This window comes from Muntiacus reevesi, chromosome 16 (genome assembly GCF_963930625.1).
Source record: "Muntiacus reevesi chromosome 16, mMunRee1.1, whole genome shotgun sequence".
In the NCBI taxonomy this organism is placed as follows: Eukaryota; Metazoa; Chordata; class Mammalia; order Artiodactyla; family Cervidae; genus Muntiacus; species Muntiacus reevesi.
In genome coordinates, this window is record NC_089264.1 from 4,500,642 (window position 1) to 4,514,278 (window position 13,637).

Here is a 13,637-nt window from a genome sequence, read left to right on the forward strand (position 1 = left end):
TGGAATTTTTTTTTTTTTTGAAAGGCAAAAGTATTGAAAGTTTTCTAAGTTTATTAACCTTAATACTTCTTACTTTTATGGAACACATTCTAAACACCTCAGATCAGATGGAGAGAGAAATAGGACTAGGTAATTATTACTGTTTTTAGTTCAAAAGGAAACTAAATGGAGGAATGCAAAATTGCTTTAAAGATGTTTTTACTTTGACTTTTTAAAAATTACATCTTTAAGCAATGCATACCAATGAATTACAAAGAAATAAGTTTTCAACCAGAGTGTACAAAACTGAATTAGTGTACCAGCTGTTCCCTTTTGGCCTTTAGTCATGACAGAAATTAATTATCCCAATAATAATACAAGGAGTGGGCTTTCAATAGACTTCATCTTGGTATTGTCTTTGGATTCTCAAACTACTGAACTGCTAATCAAAATTTAATCAGAGCTGAGTCCCCTATGTGAGAAAAGCAAAGATTATGTAATCATAGACATAAAATTCTTCCCACTGGGCAAAAGAAAGAACTGTATTTAATTTCTGATCACTCTTTTAATATCCTCTACATCTCCAAGTACATTGGGAATATAGTGAAATCATAATTAGCCAGTTTTTAGGAATGAAATTTATTTATCAAAAAAGTTTAAAAAATAGTTCAACCAAAAAATCAATAGGTCATTTAAACAAAGTTGCACAACCCACAGGCCTGAGTAGTTAAATCCCTGTATAGCTTCTAGTAGCCACTCACAAATGATGGTTCACAACTTTGAACTAGACAAAGTTATGATTTCCAAATTTTATCTTTCATTTCTATATTTCTTAACTTAAAATAATCATGGCCATTTTTTATGATTTCCTCAAGATTTTTATATCATTCATTCAAATATTGATCTTTGTTTCCCTTTTATGCGTTTAGTTTCTAATTCTGTACAGTGTATGTTGAGCATCTGTAAGCAGGTAGATCCTTTGGTGGGGCCAGCAATAGTCATTGAATCACATTTGTAGTGTTAGAGATCAATTCCCAGGAGGTTCAGGAAGTAAAAGTGTCTGTTTCTCCTGGATTTTGAAATTTGGAGCCTTTTTTCCCCACCATAGATCTTTCTATCCTCTTTTCCCAGCCCTTTTCCCACTTCCCCTCTGAGCAGGGAGACTGAGTGATGAGGTAGAAAGAGCTTTGGGGCCAGTACAGATCTGGGCTTGAGCTAGGTTATGAGACTTGGTTTTTTCCACTAAAAAAGAAAACAATTCATACTTTCTGACTTGAATCAGAGAGAATTTATGAGAAACTTCTGACACATTATAGACACTGAATAAATGTCAGTTGTTATTGCAGACAATTCAGACTGTCCTTTACATAATGTAATTCTTCTTTCCATCCCATGATTGCCAATTAATATCTTGTTTCCCACTTGATATTAATTTAATTAGTATTTAATGCAACTTTTCTGAACTCCTAGAAAGTAGGAAAATCTAGTAGTACTAAAGTAATTAAATTCCTGATCAATAAATTATCTTTGGGATTATCTTTTTCATTAACAGAGAATGAATATACTCAGCTATCTTAACTACTGACTGATTATCTGAGTTTGATAACAGATTTTGTTGTCTTGAGCCAGAAGTTAATAAAATTTCTTTTGGAAAGACAGACAAGAAGAGCTTCTTCTGATCTCGTTCTAGATTATAGAGCTGGAAGAGATGTCTTAAAAGCACAGTTTTCCCTGTTGTAGAAATACAAGCCTTAGGAGCTAAATTGCCTACAGCTACAAAACTAACAGTTCTCCATTGTTAGTATCCATTAAAGCCAGGGGATCTGACACTTAGGTCCTAGTGCAGAGGAACCAGAGATCAAATTGCCAATATCCACTGGATCATCGAAAAAGCAAGAGAGTTCTAGAAAAACATCTATTTCTGCTTTATTGACTACACCAAAGCCTTCGACTATTTGGATACAATAAACCATGGAAAATTCTGAAGGAGATGGGAATACCAGACCACCTGACCTTCCTCATATAGGTTGAGAAACCTATATGCAGGTCAGGAAGCAACAGTTAGAACTGGACATGGAACAACAGACTGGTTCCAAATAGGAAAAGGAGTACATCACGGCTGTATATTGTCACCCTGCTTATTTAACGTATATGCAGATTATATCATGAGAAACGCTGGGCTGGAAGAAGCACAAGCTGGAATCAAGATTGCCAGGAGAAATATCAATAACCTCAGATATGCAGATTACACCACCTTTATGGCAGAAAGTGAAGAGGAACTAAAGAGTCTCTTGATGAAAGTGAAAGAGGAGAGTGAAAAAGTTGACTTAAAGCTTAACATTCAGAAAACTAAGATCATGGCATCTGGTCCCATCACCTCATAGGAAATAGATGGGGAGACAGTGGAGACAGTGTCAGACTTTATTTTTGGGGGCTCCAAAATCACTGCAGATGGTGACTGCAACCATGAAATTAAAAGACGCTTACTCCTTGGAAGGAAAGTATGACCAACCTAGATAACATATTAAAAAGCAGAGACATTACTTTGCCAATAAAGGTCAGTCTGGTCAAGGCTATGGTTTTTCCAGTGGCCATGTATGGATGTGAGAGTTGGACTGTGAAGAAAGCTGAGCGCCGAAAAATTGATGCTTTTCGGCTGTGGTTTTGGAGAAGACTCTTGAGACTCCCTTGGACTGCAAGGAGATCCAACCAGTCCATCCTAAAGGAGATCGGTCCTGGGTGTTCATTGAAAGGACTGATGCTGAAGCTGAAACTCCAATACTTTGGCCACCTCATGCGAAGAGTTGACTCGTTGGAAAGGACCCTGATGCTGGGAGGGGTTGGGGGCAGGAGGAGAAGGGGTTGACAGAGGATGAGATGGCTGAATGGCATCACCGACTTGATGGGCATGAGTTTGAGTAAAGTCCAGGAGTTGGTGATGGACAGGGAGGCCTGGCGTGCTGTGATTCATGGGGTCGCAGAGTCGGACACAACTGAGCAACTGAACTGAACTGAATAGGGTTGACCAGGCTTCCCTGGTGGCTCAGTTGGTAAAGACTCTGCCTGCAATGCAGGAAACTGCCTGTAGGAGACCATGGGTTTGGTCCTTGGATCGAGAAGTTCCCCTGGAGAAGGAAATTGTAAACCACTCCAGTATTCGTGCCTGGGAAATCCCAAGGACAAGGGAGCCTGATGGGCTACTGTCCATGGAACCTCAAGAATCAGACATGACTTAGTTACTAAACCACCATCACTACTAGGGTTGACCACAGGCAAACACCATATCTACTGTTGGAAGAAAGTTCCAAGTGTGACCTGATGAGGGTAGGCTTTAATCCATCTCTGATCCCAATCTTTGTTAAATACTCCAAAGTACTGTGTAAACATCCTTCACCTCTGAGAATCAGAGATTAATTTGTCTAATTTGGGAAACTAAAAACTCACTGGTGTCCTTGTGCTCCTTCAGAGCTGTTTATTTTTACTTTCTTTCTTCCTTGGCTGCATTGATTATTCTTTTAGCCAAATGTCATGGCCAGTCTGGATACTTGTGAATGTTCTTTTCTTTTTGTGGCCACGAACGTTTACATTTCCTTTATTTTAATTTTTAGTAGTGGGCTTCCAGATCTAAATTATGTTTACATTTTTACCTACAAACACTCCAGAGAAAGCGCAGCTATTTCTTAGGGCAAATGTAGCTGTGTATATATGTTTTCCACTTTTCTATGCACAAAAGGTTATAATCTGCTATGAGTTTGACAGCATAAGAAATAAAAATCTCTGCAGTCTACAAAAATATCAACTGCAATGAAAGGAAAATTACTATGAGGTGGAACACTCAGGATATAGCCTTATCTTTTTTTGTGTGACCTTATTTCTAACATATGGTTTTTGTTTTTGTTTTTTTAATCCAAAACTTGTTTATTGGGATGGTCTCCCATTCATCTTGATACAGGGTGCTTTTAGTGCTGCTTCCGTCTGAAAGAGCATCCTTCTGTAAGCCTTGCTTTTCCTCCTGTAGGCTGGCAGAGGACAGTAGAGCAGCCAACACACAAAACTACTGTTTGTGCATGGCTAAAGACGTGGTGATTTTATAGCATCCTGGGCATTTTACATCCATGAAATAGGAACTGGGGCTCTGCACCAGGCGCTTCTTCTTGTGTTTCCTCTTCTGCTCTTCTGGAGAGGGATGAAGAAGATCCTTTGCGAGAGGCATGTTCTCGTGAGGAGTTCGTCACCGCCGGAAAAAGCTAACATATGGTTTTATATTATTTCTAACATCTGTGTTTAATCATAAAACAAGGTGACTGGACTTGATAAACTGTTCTCAAACTTGTTCAGACTTCATAAGTTTTGTAAATCAGTATTATTTTGAGGAATATGGATCTATTTAATCCCATCAAACTAATGGGTGACAGATTTGAAACTAGGTTATATAGTAAATCACAACCACTGAAAGTATTTAGTGTACCCATTCAATTAGTCACAAAACTCAATAGTAAATAAAGAAATTATAAAATGACCAAAGCTTATAAAAATTATAGGAAAAAGCACTTAAAATTCCAAGTATTTTATCCTCTGACTAAATACTTTGTTTACATAGAAGAAAATACCAGAGTCCAACGTTAGATTTCAACCCTTTTTCCAAAGTGTTAAAGTCTAGGATTCTTTCAAAGCTCTGTTTAAGAACTTCTGGATATATCTACAAGCTCTAAGATGTCTAAAATACTTCTTGTTGGAAGATTGCGTCTTCTGATTTTAATTGCTTTTCAGCTGTAGATACTAGGTAGGTATTTTATATCTTATTGTAAACTCTAATTTAAATGGGATAACCATTGAAATGGAAACTTGGTTCAGGTACAGATTATACTCTGGACAAAAGCTTCTGGAACACAGTACTTTCTTCCAGTGCTACTCAGATGTCTCCATGGAAACACTCTTCCCCCCAGAGAGTAAAGGTGCACTCCAGGGTCTGAGTATTTTGAGGCCCATTATAGGTGCATATCTTTGAAACCTGAATCCTAACTTTGAGAATTATGTAAAAATTTTACGTAAAGTTTTTTAAATTACTTTTCATCAGAAAAACCCCTACAGTTTGAACTGAATTCAGATGGCTGTGCTAGTTCTCCCGAGACGCACTGCTCCGTGGGTGGTGGGAGGTAGGCGTGCACACCCTCCAACTTGCCATCCTCATCCTGGCTCAGGACTTCTTTGTATCTATCCAGCAGAGAACCACCATCAAAATGTCACTACGAGGAAAGGGAAATTTTCCATTTGCCTACAGTAAAAATACCTGTGGCCCTGTTACAAACTAATTACCACAAGCAGGGAAAATTAAAAGTAAGACTTTGCTAATTGTCAGGGTTTGTGTCCAGATTAAACACTAGACTGCCTGCATCCATGTGTTGACTCAGTTCCTAGGTGACTCATTATGTAACCTTGGGATGATAGCTTTTAGAGGGAACGGAAATACAATGTAAATTCTTTTAAGCAGGAAGGAGATCCTGTTTTGCAATGACTGAATCCTGGGTGAAAGGAAACTGGTAAAAGACAAAGGAAAGAGACACAGTTGAAAAAGGATGTTAATTAATGCCTGTTCTTTCTCAAGGTATTATTTATGAGGTAGACCAAGCTGCTGTTGAAATATTTTAGCCCTCCTGAAGCATTCTGAATATTGAGATAGTTGAAATTTCAAATCTCCTGTATTTTGAATTAGATAATTACCTCGAGCTTTCATTTTACTCTCTTTGTTCAAGTCAAAACTAAATGTTTAAGATACACTGCCTTATTTCCAAAAATGAGAAGGAGAAATGAAGGAAAACTTTGCCTATTTATCTGTTTTGCAAGTTCAAGATTAATTTTATAGACACATAAAGAGAAGAAGAGAAGTATGTCCTAGATTGATATGCCTCCATCACCACCCCAAAATCTCTTGATTCTTTGGCCTTTTATGGGAATTATCCTGTCATTCATTCCTTCAACAAATAATTTTGAAGTTTCTATGACCTTTCAAAGAACTGATGTTAGGTACTAGAGAAACAGGTATACAAGATGAAGCCCCAGCCCTTGAGAAGTAAACGCATAAAGAGTGGGAAAGGGTATATACAACACCATTAGTAAGTAGTGCTGTTGCAGGAAAGGGGACCCCTTCCAGGGCCCAAAACTGGGCTCTTGTCTAACACTAGAAAATGAATTGTCCAAGGAGACACATGTGCTGACAAAACAAGAGATTTTATTGCAAAAGGGCACCCGGGTGGAGAGCAGGGGGGTAAGGGAACCCAGGAGGACTGCTCTGCCACATGGCAGTCTCTCTCAGGTTTTATGGTGATGGCATTAGTTTCCGGGTTGTCCTTAGTCAATCATTCTGACTCAGAGTCCTTCCTGGTAGTGCATGCCTTGTTCAGCCAAGATGGATGCCAGAGAGAAGGACTCTGGGAGCTGGTCAGACAGGTGGTGTCTCCTTTTGACCTTTCCTGAACTCTTCTAGTTGGTGGAGGCTTATTAGTTCCCTGTTCCTTACCAGGACCTCCTGTCATAAAACAACTCTTGCAAATGGTTACTATGGTGCCTGGCCAGGGTGGGCAGTTTCAATCAGTGTGCTTCCCCTAACAGTGCTACATTAAAAAAATAAATAAATAAAGCAGAATAAAGTGATAGAAAGTGCCCAGACAAGACTATTCAGAAAGAGTGTTCTGAGAGAGTCTTATTACGACATGCTATCCTTGACACCAGTCTTGGGAATGATTTCATGAATTTGACATGAAAGCAAAGACAATAAATGTAAAATAAAGGGGCAGGACTATATCGAACTAAAAAGCTTCTACACAGCAAAGGAAACCATTGATGAAATGAAAGTGCAAGCTATGGAATGGGAAAAAAATATTTGCAAATCATATATATGACAAAAGGCTAAAAGCCAAAGGATATTAAGAACTCATATAGCTTAACAGCACATAAACAGAAACAATCTGACTTTAAAATGATCAGAAGATCTGAATAGACATTTTCCAAGATATACAGATGCCTAACAGGACACGAAAAGTGCTCAATATCACTAAGCATGAGTGAAATGCAAACCAAACGATAATGAGATCTCATCTCATATCTGTTTGCATAGCTATCTTCAAAAATATAAGAAATGATAAGTGTTAAGAGGGTATGGAGAAGAAGGAATACTTATGTGTTATTGGTAGAAATGTAAAATGGTTCAGCCACTATGAAAGACAGTATGGTGATTCCTAAAAAAATTAAAAATAGAACTATATCATTTTGATCCAACAATTCTAATCCTGGGTATTTATTCAAAGGGAACAAAATCGCTATTTCAAGAAGATATCTACACCCTTGGGGCTCATTGCAATGTTATTCAGAACAGCCCAAACATGGAAACAAGCTAGTTTTCCATCAGTCAATGAGTAGATAAAGAAAATGTTTGTTGTGCATGCACACACACACACACACACACAAATATACACAAACACACTGGAATATTATTCAGCCATAAAAAGGAAGAAAATCCTGCCATTAATGACAACATGTATGGAATTTGAGGGCATTATGCTAAGATAAATACTGTACGATCTCATTTATATATGTAATTAAAAAGAACCATTGACCTCAGATAGAGGAAAAGATTGATGCTGAAAAAGGCAGTAAGGGTGGGTAGGGGGTTGGGTGAAAGGGGTGAAGTTGATTAAAAGATTCAAACTCCCAGTTATAAGTCCTGAGAGTGTAATGCAAAAAAGAAAGAAAGCAATGTCCTTTGATCAGCAACCTGAAATAACTAAGGGAGAGAACCTGATGGAGATCTGGAGAAGGATATCCTTGATTCCAGGGGAAAACACTTGGTTTAGTTAAGGAAGAGCCAGGAAGCTCTGTGGCTAAAGCAGAGCAATCAGAGAGGCTAGTGGTAGGAGATGAGTATGGAATGGTGGGGAGGGGCAGACCCTCCAGGGTCTTGGAGGCCTTTGGTGAGGACTCTAGATTTGTTTTTAAAATGATGAGAAAGTATTGGAGAAATTGAAGATGAAAAATGTGATTTTATTTACATTTTAAAAGACCACTTTGGTTGCTGTGCAGAAAAAATAGACTGTGGAGAAGCAGAGGAAGGGAGATAATTTAAGTTGGTGTGCAGAGTCTAGACAGGAGATGATAGTGGCTTCAACTGAGCTAGAAGTTGTAGAGATGGTATAAAATGGTTGAACTGGGGACGGATCTGAAAGCAGAGTTCACATAGAAGCTTTGTAGTGGGTTGAATGTTTTCAGTCACTCAGTCGTGTCTGACTTTGTGAACTTGGGCCAAGCAGGCTCCTCTGTCCATAGGATTTCCCCAGCAAGAATGGGTTGCCATTTCCTTCTCCAGTAAGGGGTTGAATGGTGGCCCCTAGAAAGATACATCTATATCCTAACCTCTGAAATCCGTGAATATCACTTTATTTGGAAAAAAGATATTTCTGGACGGAATTAAGGATCTATAGATAGGATCATTCTGAATTATTTGGGTAAGCCTTAAGTCGAATGACAAGTATCGTTATACGGAAGAGGACAAGGCCATGTGAAATTGGCAGCAGAAAGTAGAGTTATACAGTCATAACCTTAGGAATGCCTGTAAAAGACAATAAGAACTTTTTTCCTATGGCATTTGGGGGGCAGGCAACCCTGCCAACACCTTGATTTCAGACTTCTGGCCTCCAGACCAATGAGATATTTAATTCCTTCTATTTTAAGCCACTGTTTGTGGTGATTTGGTACATCAGCCTTGGGAAACAGGATGGTAAATTGGATACAATGTCTGAGGCAAATCTGTAGCTCAAGAAGAGGCCAGGGCTCTTGCCTGTATATTACATTGAAAGCTATGCCTCTGAAATCAATCAGCAGGAATCAGTGTAGGTAAAAGAGAAAAAGGAAGTGATGTCATTAAAGCTAAGGAAGTGTGTAAGGGAGAGAACAACCAACTTTATCAAATGTTGCCAAAAAGTTCAGTGAGATGAAGACCAAGACTCAACCACTAGATTTGCTGAGATTGCTCATGATCTTGTCAAGGATAGTTTCAGTGGCAAGGCCGCAAAGAACTTTAAGAAACTTCCCAAGTTCCCCCTACTTCTGTGCTGCATTTCATGGGATTGCAAAGAGTTGGACATGACTTAGTGACTGAACAACAATTGTCATCATTATCATGATCGGGTGAGTGTGTGTATTTGTGTGTGTGTGTGTGTGTGTGTGTGTGTGTGTGAGTGGGCACATGCTTGGTCACTCTTTGCAACCCCATGGGCTATAACCCACCAGACTCCTCTGTCCATGGAATTCTCCAGGCAAAAATACTGGAGTGGGTAGCCATTTCTTTTTCCAGGGGATCTTCCAAACCCAGGGATTGAATCTGGGTCTCCTGCATTTTAGGCAGATTCTTTACCATCTGTGGAGAAGGAAATGGCAACCCACTCCAGTATTCTTGCCTGGAAAATCCCATGGATGGAGGAGACTGGTAGGTTACAGTCCATGGGGTCGCAAGCAGTCAGACACGACTGAGCGACTTCACTTCACTTTTACCATCTGAGCCACCAGGGAAGCCCCATCATGATCATATCTATTGTTTATTGAATGTTTACTATGTGCTAAAGAACCTGTGTTGAATGATACAGAAATGTACATAAGTAATCTTATCCCTCCATCAACCTTGAGAAGTGTTTTATTTTTTTTAATTTATTTTAATTGGAGGCTAATTACTTTAAAATATTGTAGTGGTTTTGCCATACATTGACATGAATCAGCCATGGATATACATGTGTTCCCCAACCTGAACCCCCCTCCCACCTCCCTTCCTATCCCATCCCTCTGGGTCATCCCAGTGCACCAGCCCTGAGCATCCTGTCTCATGCATCGAACCTGGACTGGCGATTTGTTTCATATATGATAATATACATGTTTCAATGCCATTCTCCCAAGTCATCCTACCCTCGCATTCTCCCACAGAGTCCAAAAGACTGTTCTAAACATCTGTGTCTCTTTTGCTGCCTCACATACAGGGTTATCCTCACCATCTTTCTAAATTCCATGTTTATGTGTTAGTATGCTGTATTGGTGTTTTTCTTTCTGGCTTACTTCATTCTGTATAATAGGCTCCAGTTTCATCTACCTCATTAGAACTGATTCAAATGTATTCTTTTTAATGGCTGAGTAATATTCCATTGTGTATATGTACCACAGCTTTCTTATCCATTCGTCGACATCTAGGTTGCTTCCATGTCCTGGCTATTATAAACAGTGCTGTGATGAACATTGGCGTACACGTGTCTCTTTCAGTTCTGGTTTCCTCGGTGTGTATGCCCAGGAGTGGGATTGCTGGGTCATATGGCAGTTCTATTTCCAGTTTTTTAAGGAATCTCCACACTGTTCTCCCTAGTGGCTGTACTAGTTTGCATTCAGTGTAAGAGGGTTCCCTTTTCTCCACACCCTCTCCAGCATTTATTGCTTGTAGACTTTTGGATAGCAGCCATTCTGACTGGCGTGAAATGGTACCTCATTGTGGTTTTGATTTGCATTTCTCTGATAATGAGTGATGTTGGGCATTTTTCACGTGTTTGTTAGCCATCTGTATGTTTTCTTTGGAGAAATGTCTGTTTAGTTTTTTGGCCCATTTTTGATTGGGTCATTTATTTTTCTGGAATTGAGCTGCAGGAGTTGCTTGTATATTTTTGAGAGTAATTCTTTGTCAGTTGCTTCATTTGCTATTATTTTCTCCCATTCTGAAGGCTGTCTTTTCACCTTGCTTATAGTTTCCTTTGTTGTGCAGAAGCTTTTAATTTTAATTAGGTCCCATTTGTTTATTTTTGCTTTTATTTCCAATATTCTGGGAGGTGGGTCATAGAGGATCCTGCTGTGATTTATGTCAAAGAGTGTTTTGCCTATGTTTCCCTCTAGGAGTTTTATAGTTTCCGGTCTTATGTTTAGATCTTTAATCCATTTTGAGTTTATTTTTGTGTACGGTGTTAGAAAGTGTTCTAGTTTCGTTATTTTACAAGTGGCTGACCAGCTTTCCCAGCACCACTTGTTAAAGAGATTGTCTTTTCTCCATTGTATATTCTTGTCTCCTTTGTCGAAGATAAGGTGTCCATAGGTGTGTGGATTTATCTCTGGGCTTTCTATTTTATTCCACAGATCTATATTTCTGTCTTTGGGCCAGTACCATACTGTCTTGATGACTGTGGCTTTGTAGTAGAGCCTGAAGTCAGGCAGGTTGATTCCTCCAGTTCCATTCTTCTTTCTCAAGATTGCTTTGGCTATTCAAGGTTTGAAGTAAGTTTTATTCCCATTTTACAGATGAAAAAATTGTAATCAGCTTTGGTACTTAAAACCTTATTGCAGTTAGGACCACTAATATTAAATGATTCCATATCTCAGATTTAAAGCATTTTACATTACTTTCACTTAAGGAATTGTTACAATATCTCTTGCTAGAGAGATGGAGATGTATTCTTTAATTTTCTTCCATTTCCACTTGGGATTTCTATAACTCCAGAGTAAAGATATTGAAGACTAAGATACACCTGAAATTTTTTGTTCTTTACTTTGGAGGTGACATAACTGACAAAATGTAAAAACCCACAAGGAGAAAATAATGTATGGAGTAATTATTATGTATCAGGCATCACGCTAACTATTTTATGTGCATGAATTAAAATATCAAATGCCCAGTGAGGCACAGAATTTTTAAGTGATTTAGCTAAGAACCCATATCAAATAAGAGGCAAGGCTAAAATTTCAATTCATGTTGGTCTAGCTCTAAAATCCATTCACTTTACCACAAACTGCTTAAATAACCTACACATTGGGATATTGATTGCTATCATGAGAAGAGAGTACAAAATTGGGAGGAAATCTATAATGGATCTGCTCTTATCCTACCTTTCTAGATTTTGTTTATGTTCCCTTATATGTACCCTATGTTTTAGATAAATGCCTTATATTTTCCTACCTGTTAAGGTTTTACTCACCATCATTCCACTTGCTTTAATTCTGTTTACTATTGAGATACCAGTTCAAATATTAACTCCTACGTGTAGTCCTTCCATGATCTCTTTCAGAGTTTCTCTCCCTCTTTAGTCTATAACTCTCTTACAGAAAATATCCCTAAGTGACTTGTGCTGAGATTATATGTCTCTCTCTATATATACAAATATATATACACACACACATATTTTATCTCTATTCTAGTCTGTAATGTTCTGTAGAGGCAAAGAATGTCTTCTTGAACTTTGCTTATTGTCAACAGTACCTTTTCTTTAAATGGTACTCAATTTGTGGACTTCATTATTTTGAAAAAACTTGGAAACTTGTAAGTTGTGATTAAATGCAATCATGCTTTAATGGACAATTTTTCTTATGATGTTTATAACCACAGGGTCAGCCCTTTCATCCTTTTCAGGTAAAAAGATTATACTAATGACTCTCAAATTTTAACGTGCATAGGAATATGCAATGGACCTTGTTCAAATGAAGAATCTGATTCTGTAGGACTTGAGATTCTTTATTTCTAACAAGATCCCAAATGATGGCAATGCTGCTGACTCATAAACCACCTTTTTGAGTAATGAGAGATTTTTAACCCTAATGAAACACAATAAATCATTGTCAACAATTAAGGACGTTTCATTTACTTGAATAGGTAATATCCTACTTTGCAGACAGGCTAGGCAAATTCCTTCTTGTTCCCAAGGTAACACGTTCTCCAAACCTATACCTAGACAAGGAAAAAGAACAGGTTATCTTTAATTCATTGAACAGATATTGAACAACTACCTGGAGGACTTTAAAAAGGAAAAAAAAATAAAAACTTTCTCCACTGAGTTCAGTTCAGTTCAGTTGCTCAGTCGTGTCCGACTCTTTGTGACCCCATGAATCGCAGCACGCCAGGCCTCCCTGTCCATCTCCAACTCCCGGAGTTTACTCAAATTCATATCCATGGAGTCGGTGATTCCATCCAGCCATCTTATCCTCTGTCGTCCCCTTCTCCTCCTGCCCCCAGTCCCTCCAAGCATCAGGTTTTTTTTTTCCAATGAGTCAACTCTTCGCATGAGGTGGCCAAAATATTGGAGTTTCAGCTTCAGCATCAGTCCTTCCAATGAAAACCCAGGACTAATCTCCTTTAGTTTAGACTGGTTGGATCTCCTTGCAGTCCAAGGGACTCTCAAGAGTCTTCTCCAACACCACAGCTCAAAAGCATCAATTCTTTGGTGCTCAGCTTTCCTTATAGTCCAACTCTCACATCCATACATGACCACTGGAAAAACCATTGCTTTTGACTACACCGACCTTTGTTGGCAAAGTAATGTCTCTGTTTTTTTAATATGCTATCTAGGTTGGTCATGGCTTTTCTTCCAAGGAGCAAGCGTCTTTTAATTTCACGGCTGCAGTCACCATCTGCAGTGATCTTGGAGCCAAAAAAAATAAAGTCTGTAACTCTTTCCATTGTTTCCCCATATATTTGACATGGAGTGATGGGACTGGATACCATGATCTTAGTTTTCTGAATGCTGATCTTTAAGCCAAATTTTTCATTCTCCTCTTTCACTTTCAAGAGGCCCTTCAGATTTTCTTCACTTTCTGCCAGAAGGGTGGTGTCATCTGAGGTTATTGATATTTCTCCTGGCCATCTTGATTCCAGT

General features: G+C 38.6%; 1 pseudogene; it reads right to left on the reverse strand.

Annotated features, from left to right (window-relative positions):
* Window positions 1-3,890: 3,890 nt before the first annotated feature.
* Window positions 3,891-4,209, reverse strand: LOC136148023 (small ribosomal subunit protein eS27-like; annotated as a pseudogene).
* Window positions 4,210-13,637: the final 9,428 nt, after the last annotated feature.